Source organism: Bos indicus, chromosome 1, assembly GCF_029378745.1.
Source record: "Bos indicus isolate NIAB-ARS_2022 breed Sahiwal x Tharparkar chromosome 1, NIAB-ARS_B.indTharparkar_mat_pri_1.0, whole genome shotgun sequence".
Classification (NCBI taxonomy): Eukaryota; Metazoa; Chordata; class Mammalia; order Artiodactyla; family Bovidae; genus Bos; species Bos indicus.
Window position 1 is genome coordinate 105,612,961 of NC_091760.1, and position 20,322 is coordinate 105,633,282.

Consider the following 20,322-nt stretch of genomic DNA (forward strand, 5'->3'; position numbering starts at 1 on the left):
AGTTTGAGTAAACTCCAGGAGATAGTGAAGGACAAGGAAGCCTTCTATGCTGCAGTTCAGGGGGTTGCAAACAATCAGATATGACTTAATGTCTGAACAACAATGTCTATGCTTTGGATAATTGACTAGAACAGGGGTGGGCAAACCAAAGACTTTGGGCCAAATCTTGCTTTCAGAAATAAAAGTTTATTGGAACACAGGTATACCTGTGTTGCAATAAAACATAATAAACATAATATAACATAATAAAACATGTTATGTATGTTGTCTACAGCCACTTTCCTGTTACAATGGCACAGTTGAGTAGTTGCAACATATGATATAGCCCACAAAGCCTAGAATATTAAGAACAATATTAACTTCCCAAATCAATGTTTTTTTTCTGAAAAAAGTAAGTTGAAGTTTTATCTTCCACTAACACTTTCACATTAATACCACAAAAACCAGGTCAAGTGAAATCATGGAGAAAACTCAAGAGACTAGAATATTTAAGCAACTGGCAGATAATATAGCATAGGATTTCTCAAAATCTGTCCATCCCACCAGTATCAAAATTAACTGGAATATTTGTTAAAGCATTACTTGGATGCTGTGCTTGAGGGAAATTTTTTAGGCAGAAGTCAAAGGGAGTCTACACTATCTACAACCCAGATACTCAAAGTATGAACCAAGCAATATTAATATCACCTATAACGTATTACACATATAGCATCTCAAGCTCCACACCAAGCCTACCAAGTCAGAACTTGCATTCTTTTTTAAAGGTTTAGGATTTTTAAAAGACCCTGAGGATGCTATTAAATTGTGAAAGGCTTTGATTTAAAACATAGTTAAAGATCAACCTGGAGCTGTTAGGCAAAAATAAAAGGACATGAGAAACCTCATTGAAAAAATTTCCCACAGCATTTATAGAATTGAAGCTCACACAGCCGGGGAATCCTGTCTGACAAATTTTGATTTATTCTTCCTCTTAACTAAGATGACTCTTTACAGAGAAATGTGTAGCATATGAAACAAAACACCATTTTTGGAGTTTGCAACAGACCTATGCCCAAAGTTATGATAGCTACCCCTCAGTTCTTGAAAGGGAATTCAGAAGCTTGCATTGGGGCAAATCCTATGCAGAAAAGAGCATCAATTATATATGCACAAAAGGTAAAGGATTTTAAGGTACAAAAAGTGGCTTAAAACTAATATACCTCAACAAAATGGGAAAACACTTTACCTCTGACCCAGCTTAACTTGACAACTACTATTTTTTAGAACTGCATCTAGTTTCTTGTATTTCTAAAGAAGTTATTATTGAAATGTTTCCATTTCTCAAGAAATTTTGAAACTTTCTGCACTCTACCTTCCAGTAAAATTTGCAGAGTTGCCACATAGTTGTATATACAACTTCAATGTATTTCTTTTACCTGAAATCAGGACAAGTTGTAGTGCAGTATTGTTATGAGGTTTTCTTTTAAAGACCCTATCTATCTTGATCAGAAATAATCTGACTCAGACTTCTTCAAACCTTTCTCTGGAATTATCCATTTACCTTGTTTTTCATACCTTTATTAGCTTTTTTCTCCCTAAAGTATGAAGTAGTTAACATTTCATAATTACATATATTCATACAATGAAACAAATCATAGCATCTCTATTACTGTCTGTGGAAATTCTGTTTAGGATAAAAATACAGTATGATAGGCTAAAGTTGATATGCAATTAGTCACACAAATTAATTATACAAAAAGAATAATCTCAGTTTTATTCCTAAATTAACAATTTTTCCTGATTATTTTAGCTATTGATTTTCAATTTAATTATAGTTAAACTAGATAGTCAATAAATTAAAGCTAGGACCAATTAGTACTTCCACTTCTGGCAATGTGGATTACTTTCTTGCCACAAGCACTGAAAAGGGAAATGATTTGAAGTCACATATTTTTAATACTATTTTAGTCTCTAATTAAAGCCACTTAATTAATACTTCTAATTAAAGTCATTCATTAATATAATCTAGTTAACTGGTTATTTCATTTTTCCTAACAAACTTTATTTAAATCTCAGAACTTAGAATTAACTCAAGCAAACTAGATTATAACTTTGACCAGAAAGTTTTCAACGTCAAAACTTGACAGTTTTCTACAGTTATGGAAACTACAGATACATGGTAGAGGAAAAAATTTTCCAACAAACAGCTTATGCATAATCCCAATAAAAAAGAGCTAAATAAGTCAGTGCTGCCATTTCTCAAGTGTCTGTGTGGAGCTCAAGAGTCTGTGTGAAGCTGTGGTGGGGAGAGGTGGAGGAGGTCTACCTATAAACATTGCAGTGTGCCCTCCCAGTGCCCTGGGTTGCTCTTAAAGAACCTCCAAGAATAAAATGAGCACACTGGAGCTGATGGTAACTAAGATCATTATCTACTGGGTTCAATACATCTCCCTAATCCCAGTAGCATACAATTCCTTGGCTACATAAAAGAGAAAATATATCTTCCTCCTGGAATGGAAAGCATGTCTATATTTAGATTTCATTATTGAATGAAAAAAAGTAATATGAATTTCACCTTCTCATTTAGGGAATAGATATGACATGAGTAAGTGTAAATTTAACCTACTTCCATGTTGATGGAGAATAACTAGAAGGTAGATGAGGAGAATTATAGGTAAGAATAGGATAAAAATAAAACCTACCCTAATTATATATGACAGGTGTCCTTGCTGGATCTGTGTCAGGACTATCGCTCCTCACCTGACTGTCCTGAATAAGGATGAGTAGAGTTGGGCTCTTGAACAGAGGCCTATTTATTAGGATGCATTGATCAAGATAGGAAATACAGGTGGTGGATTAGTATGTAAGATTATAATGTAGTTCTCTGGGAATTGTTAAGTTCTTAGTGTAATTGGCCACCTCTCTCACTCAAACTTGACTTCATTCACCTTATCCAGTGAAAGAGGAGGCCCTTCAGAAATATAAATAGACATGAAGAGTGTTATCCTGGGATTTCAACATCCAAGAGCCAGGTCCTGACATAAAGAGAACAGGAAGAGTAATTTGCTAACCAGATTTCCTCCCCATAAAGTAAAGTCACAAAATTATCTTATTTGTAGCAGGAGAGAATACTATTTATGGCTTCCCTGGTGGCTCAGAGGGTAAAGAGTCTGCCTGCAATGCAGGAGACCTGGATTTGATCCCTGGGTAAGGAAGATCCTCTGGAGAAGGAAATGGCAACCCACTCCAGTATTCTTGCCTGGAAAATCCCATGGATGGAGGAGTCTGGTGGGCTACAGTCCATGGGGTCATAAAGAATGGGACATGACTGAGCAATTAACAGTTTCACTTTCAGAATAGTATTTACACATAAAGCAAGAGTTATTTGTGATTATGGGATAGTCTGGGTAGACCTAGAACACAGGGGGTTGTTCTTTTATTCCCTAGATGTGTGCATTTTGGGAGTCAGCCAAGACAAACAGAAGAAGTCTATGTGAAGCGTTCAAGTGCTGGCCTTACAATCTGGGGTATCTTGGTAAACAATGGCAAGAGTAGACACACTTCTGAGCTGATCTTTGGAGATCAGCCAAAGAAAGAAAGTCATTATGTTCTTTGTCAAATGAGGCACCTGAGATTTAAACTAGGTCTCAGTCTGTGTCTTATACGTCAGAAAGAGATTTTTTTTTTTTCCCCAAGGTCCCCACTCACTTGCACGGGCACAGGGATTTAGATCATCAAGGCCTTGCTTCCTGATCCCAGAAATAAGAAATTGCCAGACCAGGAAACTACTGCCCTGATCACAAGGAAAATCAGGGAAGAGGCCTATGTGAGTTTTCACAAATCTTCCTACTCTCCGCTTTCAAAATCTATTTTGTTATTTTCACTTTTTATTAACAAACATCCTCCTACTCCTTTATTTTTCATGGTTTATCCTAAGGATCTCTGAATTATACTGATTGTTACCCAACCCACAATCCTCACTGTGTTTATCTAGCATGAAGCAAGGATATTTCAAGGCACTTTAATAAGGAAGAAAGACAAGAAAAAAGCTCATACCAGAGATAGAATATTCCAGTACCCAGAAAGTCAGCAATCTTTCAAGACAGGTTTTGTTAAGAGAAAGAAGAGAAATAGGTTTTCTAAATTTTCTCATCTCCCTCAACTAACATATGCAAAAAACTGGTGACAACACATTACAGAGATTAATTTGTATTATGTGTTCTCTAACAAAAAGAGTAACAGAAGAAAGCTCACACAAATGAGCTTAAGGAGTTACAGGAGCAGATGAGAAATATAAATGAATCACGGAAATCAAAAGCCAAGGATCTTGACAACAATCCTTTTGTTTTAAGGTATAAGATAAGCTGTTGTAACAGAATCCTCAAAATAAAATAGGAGTAGGTTTCTCATTCATATAACAACAATTTAAATGTGAACCATTCAAATCTACCAGGGTAGCCCTGCTGTTCTGACCTCGTGGCTTTCATTTCTGGACTCAAGATGACTATTTCATGTGTCATCAAAGATCAGCTCATGGGTGAGAGGAAAACAATAACGGAGGCCAACCAGCTTCCTTTTTAAAGAACCTAAGCCAGAAGTTTTACAAGTCACTATCACTCACATCTCATTACCCAGAATGTAGTTACACAACTACACAAAGCTGCAAGGAAAGCTGAAAATGTCTTTAGTTTGTTACTGTATGTCCAACCAAAACTTTATCATTTTAGAAAAACTTATGGATTTTGGAGTACTTAGAGCAAAATGCCTAATGCTGTCTCTCCCTCTCTCTCTTATACACACATAGAGCAAATCAAAATTTTAGCATTTGTGAATATTTTAATAGGGTGGCCAACTTGTCCCAGTTTGTGAGAAGCTTTTTCCTTACAAACCCATCCAGGGAATGTCACCATCCTAGGAATCCCCTCAGTTTCAAGAAATCTGGGGCATTTGGACATCCTATCAATAGTACTCATGGGTTCTTATAAAGTAATATTATACTATTATAAACTACTCCTAGTGCAGTTCACTCTATAAATTTCATAACTCTTTAGTATTTGTTTTAATGTGCTTAGATTCTAAAAATTCTTAAACTTAGAAATAAAAATCACTGATGCAGTTTAGTAAAAGACTGAAAAGAAGCAAAGAATACTGATAATAGTCTCTAAGAGAACATATTAAACAGACTTGAGGAAATGTTACTAAGAAATTCATTAAATTTAAATGGTCCCTAAGCAAATTTTTGTATTCTCCTATAAATTATTTACCTCAGTTGAAACCACAAAAGATAATAACAAATATGGACACTGGGGTGAAGATGCTTACATTACCACTTGGGTTAGTAGAATCTTGGAAACTCACATCCACATTCTTAAATAGCATTTTAATTTTGAGTTATCCACTATGCAAGTGTCTCTTGTGAGAACACCAGTGAAATGATTGGCATGGCAGAACTCACAGGAAAACAGACCTCCAGAAAACTATTCAGCTGAGAAATATCACTTGAGTTACCTAAGTAAACGCCTTCACATGGCTGCAACTTCACATTACGCTTTTGGGTTTATCAAGAGTTCATAAAATAAATACTTGCAAAAAAAAGAACAGCCATTCTTCTCAGCCTCCACTGGACTTCTTCCATCTGCTTATTAAATGGTTCCTTGGGTTCCATATCCACCTTCATTTCAGCCCATACTATCTCCCTGGTTTTCTCATTTACTGTCATGGTTTTAACCTCCATCTCCTCCACATATACTGATAACTTCCAAATCATTATTTCCCATCTATACTTTTCCTAAGATCTAAGTTCATATATCCATTTATTCAACTGAAAGATGAAAATTTCTAAACGTCCTACACATATGTCAAAACTCAATGTGTCCACACTTCTCTTTCTCCTCTATTGCCATTTTTGTTTGATGCTAGTTCATTGGACAGTGAAGAAAGCTGAGTGCCGAAGAAGTGATGCTTTTGAACTATGGTGTTGGAGAAAACTCTTGAGCGTCCCTTGGACTGCAAGGAGATCCAACCAGTCCATTCTAAAGGAGATCAGTCCTGGGTGTTCATTGGAAGGACTGATGCTAAAGCTGAAACTCCAATACTTTGGCCACCTCATGCGAAGAGTTGACTCATCGGAAAAGACTCTGATGCTGGGAAGGATTGGGGTCAGGAGGAGAAGGGGACAGAGGATGAGATGGCTGGATGGCATCACCTACTCGATGGATGTGAGTGTGAGTGAACTCTGGGAGTTGGTGATGGACAGGGAGGCCTGGCAAGCTGCGATTCATGGGGTCACAAAGAGTTGGACACGACTGAGCAACTGAACTGAACTGAGTTCATTTTCACCTATTTTTCTTCTATAATCTTAGTAAGTCTCTTTTTCTCACTCTGATTCCTGACTGTCTGGAAACTTTCTTCCATATTTACCACCACTGGCTGATTTTAGGTCCATTTCATCTACTAATTTGATCACTGTTTTACTAAAATATACCAAAGAGTGATCTAGGGGAGCTTATTAACTATGCAGATTCCTGGGTCTGCTCCCCAGATCTGAAAACAGTATATTGGGGTTGAGCTGCCTACCAAGGGTTGAGCTGAGCTGCCACGTAGTTGATTAGGACAAGGCAAAATGAAAGTAACAGTCAATCCTAGAATCACTCACTGGGTAGTATAAGCAAATCTAAATAGGACCAAGTTCCCACAGACACCTCTCCTGGTCCATACTTCTCCATGGAAGGGCACTGACAGAGAGACAAGTGGATTAGTACAGACAAGGGGCTCTTGCAGTTTTATGGACCCAGAGACCTGGGGACAGGAGGAAAAGCTTAGGAGTGGAAGAGTCCTGAGTATTGAATCAGAGTAGAGGAAAGAGTCTTGAAGGAGCTCCTCTTTCCCTGATAAGGAGGTCCTGGCATAGGCACCTGAGGAATTCCTCTGCTGAAGACCCTCAATAAAGAGACCTCCAAATGGAGGCATCCAGGCTGAGAATACAGCTTAGTGCAAGAGCACGAATGTCCAAGAGAGCTTAAAGAAAGAAAGAAAGTGAAGTTGCTCAGTTGTGTCCAGCTCTTTGCGACCCCATAGACTGTACTTACCAGGCTCCTCTGTCCATGGAATTTTCCAGGCAAGAGCACTGGAGTGGGTTTCCATTTCCTTCTCCAGGAGAGCTTGGTCCTTGATCTAATGCACTGGCTGTGCATAATCTTGGCTGAGGAAGGCAACTTCCTCCAAGGGGCCTTTCAGGTAAACTCCTTTGTAATTGCCCATGCTTAGACCTGGAAAATCACACTAGCTTTCTGGCCACGAGTTAGACATCTCACTGCCTCTTAGCAGCACATGATTTTTATTCAGGCAACTGTGGTCCGTATTTTGAGTAATATTGGTCTAGACTGTGGAACAGATTTTAAACTGATTTTCCTGATTCCAATTTCCACTTTTATCTAAACAATCCTTTACATATTGCCAGAGTGAAATTATTTTAAAAATTCAATTCCAAGCATGCCTCTTATTTAACATAAAGCTTTTCACAAGTAATCATTACCTGCATAAAAAAAAGTAAAGACTAAGCTGTTTGTTTGAGTTGTGGCCTACAGAATCCTCGCATCATCTCCCCCTTCCCTTTCCTTTAAACAACTAATAATACTAAAGTACTAGTTTTTGAGGGCAAGGTCTTCTATATAGTTTTTCTTTATCTCAACTGGTAACCCCTAGTGTGAAAATGGATATGAAGAAAAGTTGGTTAAATTCAATTGAACCCAATTTTTCTACATAGTTTCTTTCTATTAAAAACACGGTTCATCACAAGCAAATGAAATTACTTAAAAACCTTATATGATATATTTCTCTCCAAGTTCAGAGCAACCGAAATGCTTATGGACCCTAAAGAGTTTTAATATTTACCTTTTCTTATTAACTAATGAAACAGGCACAACCAAGAGCAATTATCTTTTCATTTTGATTGTCAGAAAATCAGTAATTAAATTTTGTGCTGAAATCACTAAAACTTAACTATGTTTTAATTTTATTATATTTATGTCTTGCAATGTAAGGGGCCTCAAACTGATGAGAAAGCACCATTACCTAAGCAATATATAAAGTTAGATATACAAATACACACACAGACATAGCTCTCAAACTGATTCATCTTTTTATAAAGCAAAATATTTCTGCACTTAAAGTTATCTAAAACTACAAATAGTTTTTTAATTTTATTTGTATGGGAATAATGTAGCAAGAGTGCAGCAATTGAATTATAATAGATACTATACATGCTTTACAAACATAGCAGACATAACGGTTTTTAACTTATCTTAATGGCATATGACTCTTGGTTTTAAACCCTGTTAGCATGCTTAAAGTTTTCCTTACTTAATAATTCAAAATGTATTTGAATATGAAATAGTAGGATATAAAAAACAAAATTAAATCCTGAATTTCCTAGAATACAGCATAATATATTAAATATGTATATACCTCTGTGCTATAATCAGAACATTAAAATTAAAAAAATTCTCACTCTCTGCTAGCAGATATTTCTGTGCCTCACAGAACTCTGAGTGTGTATGTGTGTGTATATATATATGTATATGTACACACACAAATATATATATGAGTGAGGGCATTTATAAGTAATATTTCATTGTTTTTAAATATTTTTCTTCCTAATTTTATCAGGTTCACATCTCATTCAGACAGTCTTACAAGTATGCCAGGACTTTCCAAAATGAAGGTTTTATAAGGAAATTGCTCCACATGGTTATAACTTTATTTACAAACAATTTTACACACAGATGTTTTGTAAAGTTCAACAGAATGGAGAGCATTGGAGTTTGTCGATGTCTTGTACCTCATATCAAAGTCATCAAAAAGTCCAACAGGCTTTCCTGAAAATGGATTCAGAATCTGACCTTGGTTCACCACCTACCTCTCTGCTCCACCTACGAACCCTGCCCTACATCATCCACAACTTCCCAATAGTCTACTAACTGGTCCCCCTTTTCCTCACCTGATTCCCTTTTATTCTTAATTTTCAATACAGAAGTCAGAGTGAGCCTTTCAAAACAGGAGTTAGAACATGTCATTCCTCTGTTGAAAAATCCTTTAACACCTTCTTATATCACTCAGAATAAAAGTTAACTTCTCCTTCCTAAAATTTTCCTTTTGTATTTTATTTGTATTTTTCTCCCTAGCCCTTATCATATGTGTGTGTATATCTACATACATGTAGATATACCTAGTACTATACATGACATGGTTCTTGAGAGTCCTTATGGTGGCCTAGAAGGGTCAACTCAATGCATCTGTGATCATCGTGTCACTCCTTCTTCCCCAGCCTCCAGTCGAAATCTCTGGTTCTTGCTCATGTGCTCAAGCACAACAACCTCTCAGATTTATTTGAAACATGAATGCTGAGGTATCTTCCTTCCCAAGGTCTTTACACTTACTGTTTTTGCTACCCAGAATGCTCTTTCCACAATTATTGGCAAAGCTCACTCTTATATCCTCACAGTCTTTGTTCAAACATCTCTGCTGCTGTTGCTGCTAAGTCGCTTCAGTCGTGTCCCATAGACACGTCTATGCGACTCCATAGCCGGTAGCCCACCAGGCTCCCCCGGCCCTGAGATTCTCCAGGCAAGAACACTGGAGTGGGTTGCCATTTCCTTCTCCAATGCCGGAAAGTGAAAAGTGAAAATGAAGTCGCTCAGTCGTGTCCAACTCTTCGTGATCGCATGGACTGCAGCCTACCAGGCTCCTCCGTCCATGGGATTTTCCTGGCAAAAGTACTGGAATGGATTGCAATTGCCTTCTCAGTCAAACATCTCTACATTTAGGCATTACCAGGCCACTTTAAGATTATGCAATCTCTCCTTCCTAAAATATTCCTTTTGTATTTTAATTTTTCTCCTTAACCCTTATCTTATGTGTGTATCTACATACATGTAGATTTACCTAGTAGTATACATGACATGGTTTCTCAAGGTACCTTTGACAGCAAGATCAAACTAGTCAATACTAAGGGAAATCAACCCTGAATAGTCACTAGAAAGACAGATGCTAAAGCTGAAGCTCCAATACTTTGGCCACCTTATGTGAAGAGTTGACTCATTGGAAAAGACCCTGATGCTAGGAACAACTGAAGGCAAAAGGAAAAGGGGACTGCAGAGAATGACACGGTTAGATAGGATTATCAACTCAATGACATGAATTTGAACAAACTCTGGGAGATAGTGGAGGACAGGGGAGCCTGGAGTGCTGCAGTCCATGGGGTCACAAAGTGTCAGACATGACTTAGAAGCTGAACAAAAACAAAAAATAGTATGATAGTTATATACATAGTATAATTTAAATTTGTGCATTTATTGACATGACTCAGTGACTGAAAAACAACAAATTAACAACATTTTCTACTAGAATGTAAGTTCTATAAAGTCAGGAATGTTTTACTATTTTGTTCATTGTCATATTCTGATACCCAGAGTAGTATCTGGCATATAGAAGTCCACGGATATTTGTTGAATAAATAAATGAGTAAAAGAATCCAAAGTATATCACAATATCACAGGGTTAGCAAAGAGCCTAAGGAGACTTGGGGAAAATAGACCTAACTTTGCTGTTTCCTTCATCTGAAAAAACTCTCCAGTAGATAATACAGAGAGACTATTATGCCACCACACAGTATATACATAGAATTTTTAACACAAATTCTACAAATAGCTTTCTGGGATGCCATTCAGAAATTGCTAGTAACAATTTGATCAAATCTGAACTCATTACAGGAGAGGCAAGATTAGTCTTAGGTTAAGTACTAGGTTGATGCAAAAGTAATTGCAGTTTTTGCATTATTGAAATTTGCCTTTGACATTGGAATACATTCTTAAATAAATGGTTATATTATGCATCATTTTAATGCACATTTCTAACTTCATTTTTTTGCTGATGACTTATTATTTGGTGTTTATTCTATATGTATTTTAGACTATGGAAATGATATTAGACAAAAAGCAAATTTGAGCAATTTCTTATTGAAGTTCAAAATGGGTCATAAAGTGGCAGAGACAATTAGAAACATCAACACTGCATTTGGCCCAGGAACTGCTAACAAACATACCATGCAGTGGTTGATCAAGAGTTTTGCAAAGGAGAACAGAGACTTGAAGATGAGGAGCACAGGAGTTGACTATCAGGAGGTTGGCTATCAGGAGTTGACAACAACCAACTGAAAGCAATCATCAAAGCTGATCATCTTAAAATTACGTGAGAATTTGCCAAAGAACTCAGTGTTTATCATTCTATGGTCATTTGAAAAAAATTGGAAAGGTGAAAAAGCTCGGTAAGTGGGTGCCTCATGAGCTGACTGAAAAAAAAAAAAAGTGTTGCTTTGAAGTATCATCTTCTCTTATTGTAAATAACAACAACAAGCCATTTCTTGATCAAATTGTGCCATGAGATGAAAAGTGGATTTTATACAACAACCGGCAATAATTAGCTCAGTCGTTGGACTCAGAAGAGGCTCCAAAGCACTTCCCAAAGCCAGACTAACACCAAAAAAAGGTCATGGTCGCTTTGGTGGTCTGCTACCGATCTATTTCACTGCTGCTGCTGCTGCTAAGTCGCTCAGTCGTGTCTGACTCTGTGCGACCCCATAGACGGCAGCCCACCAGGCTCCCCTGTCTCTGGGATTCTCCAGGCAAGAACACTGGAGTGCATTGTCATTTCCTTCTCCAATGCATGAAAGTGAAAAGTGAAAGTGAAGTCGCTGTGCCCGACTCTTAGCGACCCCATGGACTTCAGCCCACCAGGCTCCTCCATCCATGGGATTTTCCAGGCAAGAGTACTGGATTGGGTTGCCATTGCCTTCTCCATCTGATTCACTACAGCTTTCTAAATCCCAGTGAAACCATTACATCTGAGAAGTATGTTCAGCAAATAGATGAGATGCACCAAAAACTGCAGTGCCTGCAGCAGACATTGGTCAGTAGGAAAGGCCCAGTTCTTCTCCAAGAGAATGCCTGATGGCAGATTGCACAACCAATGCTTCAAAAGTTGACCAAATCAGGCTACCAAGTTTTGCCTCAGCTGCAATATTCACCTGACCTCGCACTAACTGACTACCACTTCTTCAAGCATCCTGACAACTTTTTCAAGGAAAATGCTTCCACAACCACTAGGATACGAACAGTGTTTTCCAACATTTTGTTGAATCCTGAAGCATGGATTTTTATATTACAGGAATAAACAAAGTTATTTCTTATTAGCAAAAATGTATTGATTGTAATGGTTCCTATTTTGACTAATGAAGATATGTTTGAGCCTAGTTATAATGATTTAAAATTCATGATCTGAAACTGCAATTACATTTGCACCAACCTAATAGGAAAATGAAAATTAAGTTAATGAAATAAACATTTGCATTTTTAGAGGTATAATTTTAACCCATATCTGAAACTTTGAATTTACTTAAAACTGTTATGTATTTTCACTTGTAAAACTTCATACCAGTCAGAAATTATCAATGACTTATATCAATACTTTTCAAACTATTCTTTTATTTATTTATTTTTAATGGAAGGATAATTGCTTTACAGTATTGCATTGGTTTCTACCAAACATCAACATGAATCAGCCAAAGGTTTACCCATGTCCCCTCTCACTTGAACATCCCTCCCACCTCCTTCCCCCTCCCACCCTGCTAGGCTGTTATCAAGCCCTGGTTTGAGTTCCCTGAGTCATACAGCCAAACTCTTGTTGACTATCTATTTTACATATGGTAATGTATATTTCCCTATTACTCTCTCCATACCTCACACCCTCTCCTTCTCCCCGCCAGCCATGTCCGTAAGTCTGTTCTCAATGTCTGTCTCCATTGTGGCTCTGCAAATAGGCTCATTAGTACCATCTTTCTAGATTCCTTATATAATCATGCCAGATTCCCCATGATAAAGACTCTGCCTGAAATATAGGAGACCCGCGTTCAATCTCTGGGACAGGAAGATATCCTGGAGAAGGAAATGGCAACCCACTCGATTATTCTTGCCTGGAAAATCCTATGAATGAAGGAGCCTGGCAGGCTACAGTCCATGGGGTCCCAAAGAATCAGACACAACTGAGTCACTTCACTATATAATCACACAACATCACCCTCTCCCTGAAAAGACTCACAGTGGGGACAAATGGCTCCGGGCATCAACCTAGATGTTTCAGTCAGATGCTTCAACAAGGGCAGCCATCTGCTTTTTATGTTGACCAATGCTGGCTACAGGTGTTGCAGTTTTCATTGCATCTTGTCAACTTGCAGGGCATAGTTCTCAGATATAATGGTTTTGCCAGGATTCAGCTATCTATTCTCTATATATTCTGTCATCTGTTCTACAAGGTGGATTCAGTGTGAGAGTTCTTCCAAATTAAGAAAAAAAAACTCAAAAATATGTAATCAATATTGATATTTTTATTTTAAGAAGAATTACAAATTTAGTGAAATGGTGTTTCAAAATTGTTTTCTACTTTTTCTCCTACTAAGACCAAGAATAGTCTATGCACTTAGCCCATGTACTAATTAAGAGCAAGTCATGTCTCAGGAGCCACATTTGACTTTGCATTTTCAAAATCATTAACAGCAAATGTGACTTTTTTTCCTTTAAAATGTCCTAGCAGCCTTATGCAGGCTGCATTGGTAACTGATAGCCAATATAAGGATATCAACTAGTGATGACAGTTTAGTTTCTCATATGTTTATATTCCATTTTAGAAAAACAGTTCATTCTACCTCCTGTGTCTCTCCTGTATTCTCACAACACTTCTGACACCAGATGTGTGGGTTTTTCCCCCCAAAAGTGAGAAATTCTCCATGACACCAGCTGGGTGTCTTACTGTTGAGCTCAATTCTGACACTACCTGGAGACAGCGTCAAATTCCACAGGTTAAGGGCTCAGCCCCACAAACACTGCCCCCACTTCAGACACCAATTGCAAGTAGCAGGTCCCCAACTTATCCACATCTCTGGAAAACTTGGCTATAAATTGGAGGTTCCAATGACCTGCTCCATCTTGGATTTAATTATTTGCTAGAGGAGTCTACTGAATGTCCCTACATTTACCAGTTTATAAAGGATATAATAAAGGATACAGATGGATAGCCAGATAAAGAGATACAAATGTTGAGGTCTTGGAGGATCCTGAACACAAGAGCTTCTGCCACATGGAATTGGGGTGTATCACATTCCTTGTATGTGGATGAGATTCCTGACCGAAAAGCTCCCTAAACCACATAGTATTGAGATTTTACGGAAGACCACATAGGAAAATCAAGTAACACCATTCCCACCCCTTTTTCTCTCTCTGGAGAATGGGTGGAGGTGGAGATACAGGAGGACCTGAAAATTCCAAGCTGCTCATCATGGCTTAGTCTTTCTGGTGACCAGCTCCCACCCAGGAACCAGCCCAGAATTGTCTCAGAAAAACAAAGACACTCCTATCACTCAGAAAATTACAAGGACTTTGGAACCCCATCAGGAACCAGGGTCAAAGACCAAATACCAGAGCAAAAGATGCCCCCAGTGCTTAGGAAACTAAAGGGCTTCAGGAGCTCTGTGCCAGGGACTTGGGATAGAAACCATTACTTTTTTTCTATTATTTTACAGTTTTAAATAAACTATCATATTTCAGGGATTCCCTGGTGGCTAAGTGGTAAAGAATCGGTCTGCAATGCAGAAGACCCATGCAAGTTCAATCAAGACCCAGGTTCAATCCCTGGGTTGGAAAAGTCTCATGGATAAGGGAGTGGCAACTCAATCCAGTATTCTTGCCTGGAAAACCCATGGACAGAGGTGCTTGTTAGGCTATAGTCCCTGGGGTCACAAAAGAATTGGACATGACTTAGCGACTAAACAAAAATAACAAATCACATCACAAGTCATTTTCCAAAAGAAAATGCTCTGGTTGACATTGAATGATAAATAGTGTTTTTACACAGCTTATGATTAGTGTATTTTAATTTATATTCTATAACTGAGTCTACATTTAGGTATGAATAAGCTGTCATAGAACTAAAGAATTCCAAATAAAACAGGAGCATGACACAAATACATAAACTATGTAAAATATATTTGACTGAATTAGGAAAAATATGAGATCTAAAATAGATTTTTAATTGCATCTAAAGGTAGAATTTTAAGCCTAATTTATTAAATACATAAATTGATGCATTTGTTATTTGTTAATATATTTAAGACAAGACAAAGAAAATGTTCAGTTCAGAATTAGAGAAGGAAAACTTTCTTTTAGCAAACAGAAACTAGTCATTTTTCCAAGTTAAATAGAACTAGTATGTGGACCAGTGTAACCATAAACTGAAAACTAGTTTCTTAAATGCTTCAAGTCAGTTGAGGATATTAGTTGAATTCTATGAATTCTCTGAGGACAACTAGAAAATTATGGACACAGATTTAAACACTTTTAAGCAAACTGACCAACATAAGACAGATTCTAACTGCTCAGATTCTCATGCTAAAAAAAAAATGTATCAGTTCATTTCTTGGCTGATTTCCCTATACCACAAATTTAACTATATAAGTCTTCACAGGCTCAAAAAGAATACAAAGTATAGCCCTGCCCTTGTTACTTCCCTGGGCTCCTGAAGCAGCAAGGAAAAGATTCCACAGAAGAGAGAGCCAGGAATGACATCAGTGGCCTCTTGACTATTGACTAGGCAGGGTCTGGATTGGAGGGCATTTTTTAAATTCAATTTGTTGATAGTCTAGTGAATTTAGTCTCACCCACTGTAAGAATGTGATGTAGTTTTGGGGAAATGGATCCACATGGAAACTTCACGAAACTCTGGGTATTTTCCTGAGGATGTAAGTATATACGCAAATCCATTCACAAGAATTTAGGTTATTTAAAGATTTAGGATATGCAATCACAGATCATAAATCATGTTCTAACAACACCCCCATGTTACCATCTAGACAACAGATTCCATTCATTAATTATAGTAACGTATATTTTACACCTACATATTCTCCCATACAGTATTATTCTAAGAGGATGAGGACAGAGGAAAAAAAAAGAAGATAAATATCTCACATTCAAAAATTTCACAGTTTATTAAGGGAGACATGATTATACAATATTAAGGGTAAAAAACAGAATAAAAATAAAATGATTGCCTGCAGGAACAGCTCATATAGAAAACTGTGGGAACAGAGATGTAAGATCAGCTTTGCTTCAATCTACCTGTATTATGATTTTCCTGAAGGGGTCAGAGGAGACCTCACAGACAAAGTAGCTTTTAGATTGAATCTTGAAGAATAAAAAAAAAAAAAAAAAAAAAAACAATTTAGCCACAGAAATGACAAAGGGGCACTACCAGGAGGAGAAACCACAAGTGACAAGGCGTAAAAAGATTGGCAAGTAATTTCAGTGACTCATGTGAAATGATAACTTGCTGCAAATGAGGTAGAATAGACTGGAGCATTAGTGAGGAGGGGCAGGGGCTAGGTTATGGAGAACTAGTGGATCTTGGTGAAGAGATTTCTGTGGTGTCCATGGCTAATGGAAGCCTTTAAAGGATTTAAATCGCTGAGTGAGTGAGACTTGCTCTACAGAAAAAACATCTTGGCAGAGGTGTAAAAAACAGCACTAGGAATGAGGGGTAGAGTTTGTGGAGAGAGAGAGAGGACCAATCCAATGACAGCAGTTATCAATCTGTAATAATACAGACAATAAAAATTCTTATAGGCCTGGAAATGGTTAGAAAAAAAGAATCAGCAGGTCTTGGTAAAGACCATCAAAATTAAATACCTTGCTCAAGGCCACATACTTAATTAGTAGCAAAGATGTATCTAGAATTAAGTTTCCTGACTTCCAGCCCATTTCTCTAATACTCTTTACCACTTCTTACTGTTTGATGAATTCAAATAAAGATTTCAAATTAGGAATTGAAAATTGCCTATTAATGTTGATGACTCTCCCTCAAAACCTTCCACTTATCTTTTAAACAAGCAAATTTGGAATAAACACATTGCTATTGGTTTCCTTTTAACAAAAACTTTATTGTAATTAAACTCAATCATTATCCACCCCCTCTTACAAATAAATGAAGTCTGCTAACATCAAGATTAAATTTTGCCTTTGGTTACCAGCTGAGCCAATGGTTAGCTGCATGACCAGAATGCATAAGTGTGCTACAATTTTGTCAACTAATGTATTTTCAGGAAATAAACTTCCCTGTGAATATCATCTCCTTTGTCTATGCCTTTTTTAAAAAGACAGGTATTGTTCACACATTTCATCATAGGACAACAGAATACCTATGATATATCAGTTCAGTTCAGTCGCTCAGTCATGTCCAACTCTGCAACCCCATGAACCACAGCCCACCAGGCCTCCTTATCCATCACCAACTCCCAGAGTTCACTCAAACCCATGTCCATTGAGTCGATGATGCCATCCAACCATCTCATCGTCTGTCGTCCCCTTCTCCTCCTGTCCTCAATCTTTCCCAGGATCAGGGTCTTTTCCAATGAGTCAGCTCTTTGCATCAGGTGGCCAAAGTACTGGAGTTTCAGTTTCAACATCAGTCCTTCCAGTGAACACCCAGGACTGATTTCCTTTATGATGGACTGGTTGGATCTCCTTGCAGTCCAAGGGACTCTCAAGAGTCTTCTCCAACAGCACTGTTCAAAAGCATCAATTCTTCAGTGCTCAGCATTCTTCACAGTCCAACTCTCACATCCATACATGACCACTGGCAAAACCATAGCCTTGACTAGATGGACCTTTGTTGGCAAAGTAATGTATCTGCTTTTTAATATGCTATCTAGGTTGGTCATAACTTTCCTTCCAAGGGGTATGCGTCTTTTAATTTCATGCCTGCAATCACCATCTGCAGTGATTTTGCAGCCCAAAAAAATAAAGTCAGCCACTGTTTCCACTGTTTCCCCATCTATCTGCCATGAAGTGATGGGACCGGATGCCATGATCTTAGTTTTCTGAATGCTGAACATTAAGCCAACTTTTCCACTCTCTTTCACTTTCATCAAGAGGCTTTTCAGTTCTTCTTCACTTTCTGCCCTAAGGATGGTGTCATCTGCATATATGAGGTTACTGATATTTCTCCCAGCAATCTGATTCCAGCTTGTGCTTCCTCCAGCCCAGTGTTTCTCATGATGTACTCTGCATAGAAGTTAAACAAGCAGGGTGACAATATACAGCCTTGATGTACTCCTTTTCCTATTTGGAACCAGTCTGTTGTTCCATGTCCAGTTCTAACAGTTGCTTCCTGACCTGCATACATGATTCTCAAGAGGCAGGTTAGATGGTCTGGTATGCCCATCTCTTTCAGAATTTTCTACAGTTTATTGTGATCCACACAGTCAAGGCTTTGGCATAGTCAATAAAGCAGAAATAGATGTTTTTTCTGGAACTCTCTTGCTTTTTTGATGATCCATCGGATGTTGACAATTTGATCTCTGGTTCCTCTGTAGTAATCTACAGATACCACTGAGTTCTGTTATCATGTGCCCTCTTTGATATCAGAAAGATTTTGGTTTGGAAAAGGGCATCTTATTGCTATGATTTGAAAGGTCAAAGAACTGAAGTATTAAAGTCCAGTCTTTATTCATTTTGTCTGTGTTGTTCTTAAGAACACAAAATTATATTCTGTTCTATTTGCTAAATCAGAATAATTGTTTTCACTTTGTGTGATAAATTAACATGTCGATTCTTGGTAATGGAAAACCAGTGAATCACTCAATTATTCTGTTGAATGAGGAATGGGGATATCTTCCAATTTAGGTAGAAACACTTTTCAAAATGTATGTCAAAAAGGAATTTGAAGTCAATATAAAATCAGAACACTAAAAATAAAGGAAAGCTGTTTTTTCTACTAAAATAATTACTATAGGTTACTTAATTAAATAAAACGTTTTCACCAGCTTCCACTCCCTGCAGAGCACTGTGCTAGACACTAAATAGTTAATCATCCTGGTACCAGTCTTCACAAAGATCACAGTTGTTTGGAAAATATAGTCAAGGAATCAGACAATTTCAGCAGAGTTTGATAAAAGACACAATAGGAGTATTGTACAATATCACTTTTTGATGACTCAAATGATGGTATAGAAATAAAACTGAAATAGACAAAGGTTCTAGGCAACAATGGTTGACAATTTCTATTCTCTGCTAAAACCAGAAGTAGGATTTAATTATATTGCCATGCTGTTTTCTAACTCGGGTCTTTTAGAACTCAGTATTTGACTCAGAAATCCTCATCTTTTGTCGAGAGTAAATCAATCTTTACCAAAGAATAAAGAGTACAGTGATCAAGGATGGCGAACCACACAGTTTTAGTTGCACTGTGTGAATAATCATCCTTGTTTACTGAAAAGTAGCTGCAACCCTTTCATAAAGCTAGCTTGATTTCATCCTTTGCAGCCTTAGTCATCTTCCTCACACTTCTGGAAGTTATTGAATAACTAACCTTAAAAATATTCTTGGTGGAAATACCAAATTACCTGAATTGACAATGGAGATATATCCTTTTTCATTAAATATCTGCCTCTCCAGAAGGCTTCATTAATAAATAAATAGAGACTGTGTGACTGACAACATGCTTACATAATTGCACACTAAATGTTATTATTCATCTCTTTAAGGATGAAAGGACAAGAAACTTGTGGTGACATGGAAGGAAAGCAGAGCTCAAGTGAAGGGATATTAGATCCATCAGAGAACAGCTGTCTGAGGACCAAGGAGAAGAACTCTGCCAGGTTTATCCAAAAAGGATTTCATTTGATGCTCCTCTATGTTAGATGAAGCAGAATTTTTTTTTTTTAGGAAGCTGGATTATAATTTCAAAAACCTAATTTCAGTCTTGTTCTCTGCCATTAACTGGCCAACTAGGTCTAGAGTATGTATGTCATTTACGTTGATGTGGCTTCATTCTATCAATTAGTAAATGAGAGAATATGACCAGAGAACTTTCAAGGCCCTTCTACCTCTGAGTTTTAAATAATATGAACATTATGATGAGGAAAGAGCCATTGAAAATGGAGGCATTACATTGGGAACAGCTGCAGAGAGGAGCTTGGATTAATACAAATTTGGCCGAGGACCTGCCCCTTATTCAATAAAGTTACTGCATTTTTTTTTTTAAACAATTCTACCAAATCCTGCTGGTTTCTTTCTTCTTTATTTTTTTTTTCCACAATGATGCTCTTTTTTAAAATAGCAGGTTAAAATAAATATTTAATTAAGCAAAATCAGCCTAGCCAACTCCTTTCTATTCTAATAACAGAAACTTCTCTATTTAATTCAATTGGATTTTATACTCATATCAGTAACTATAGATGTG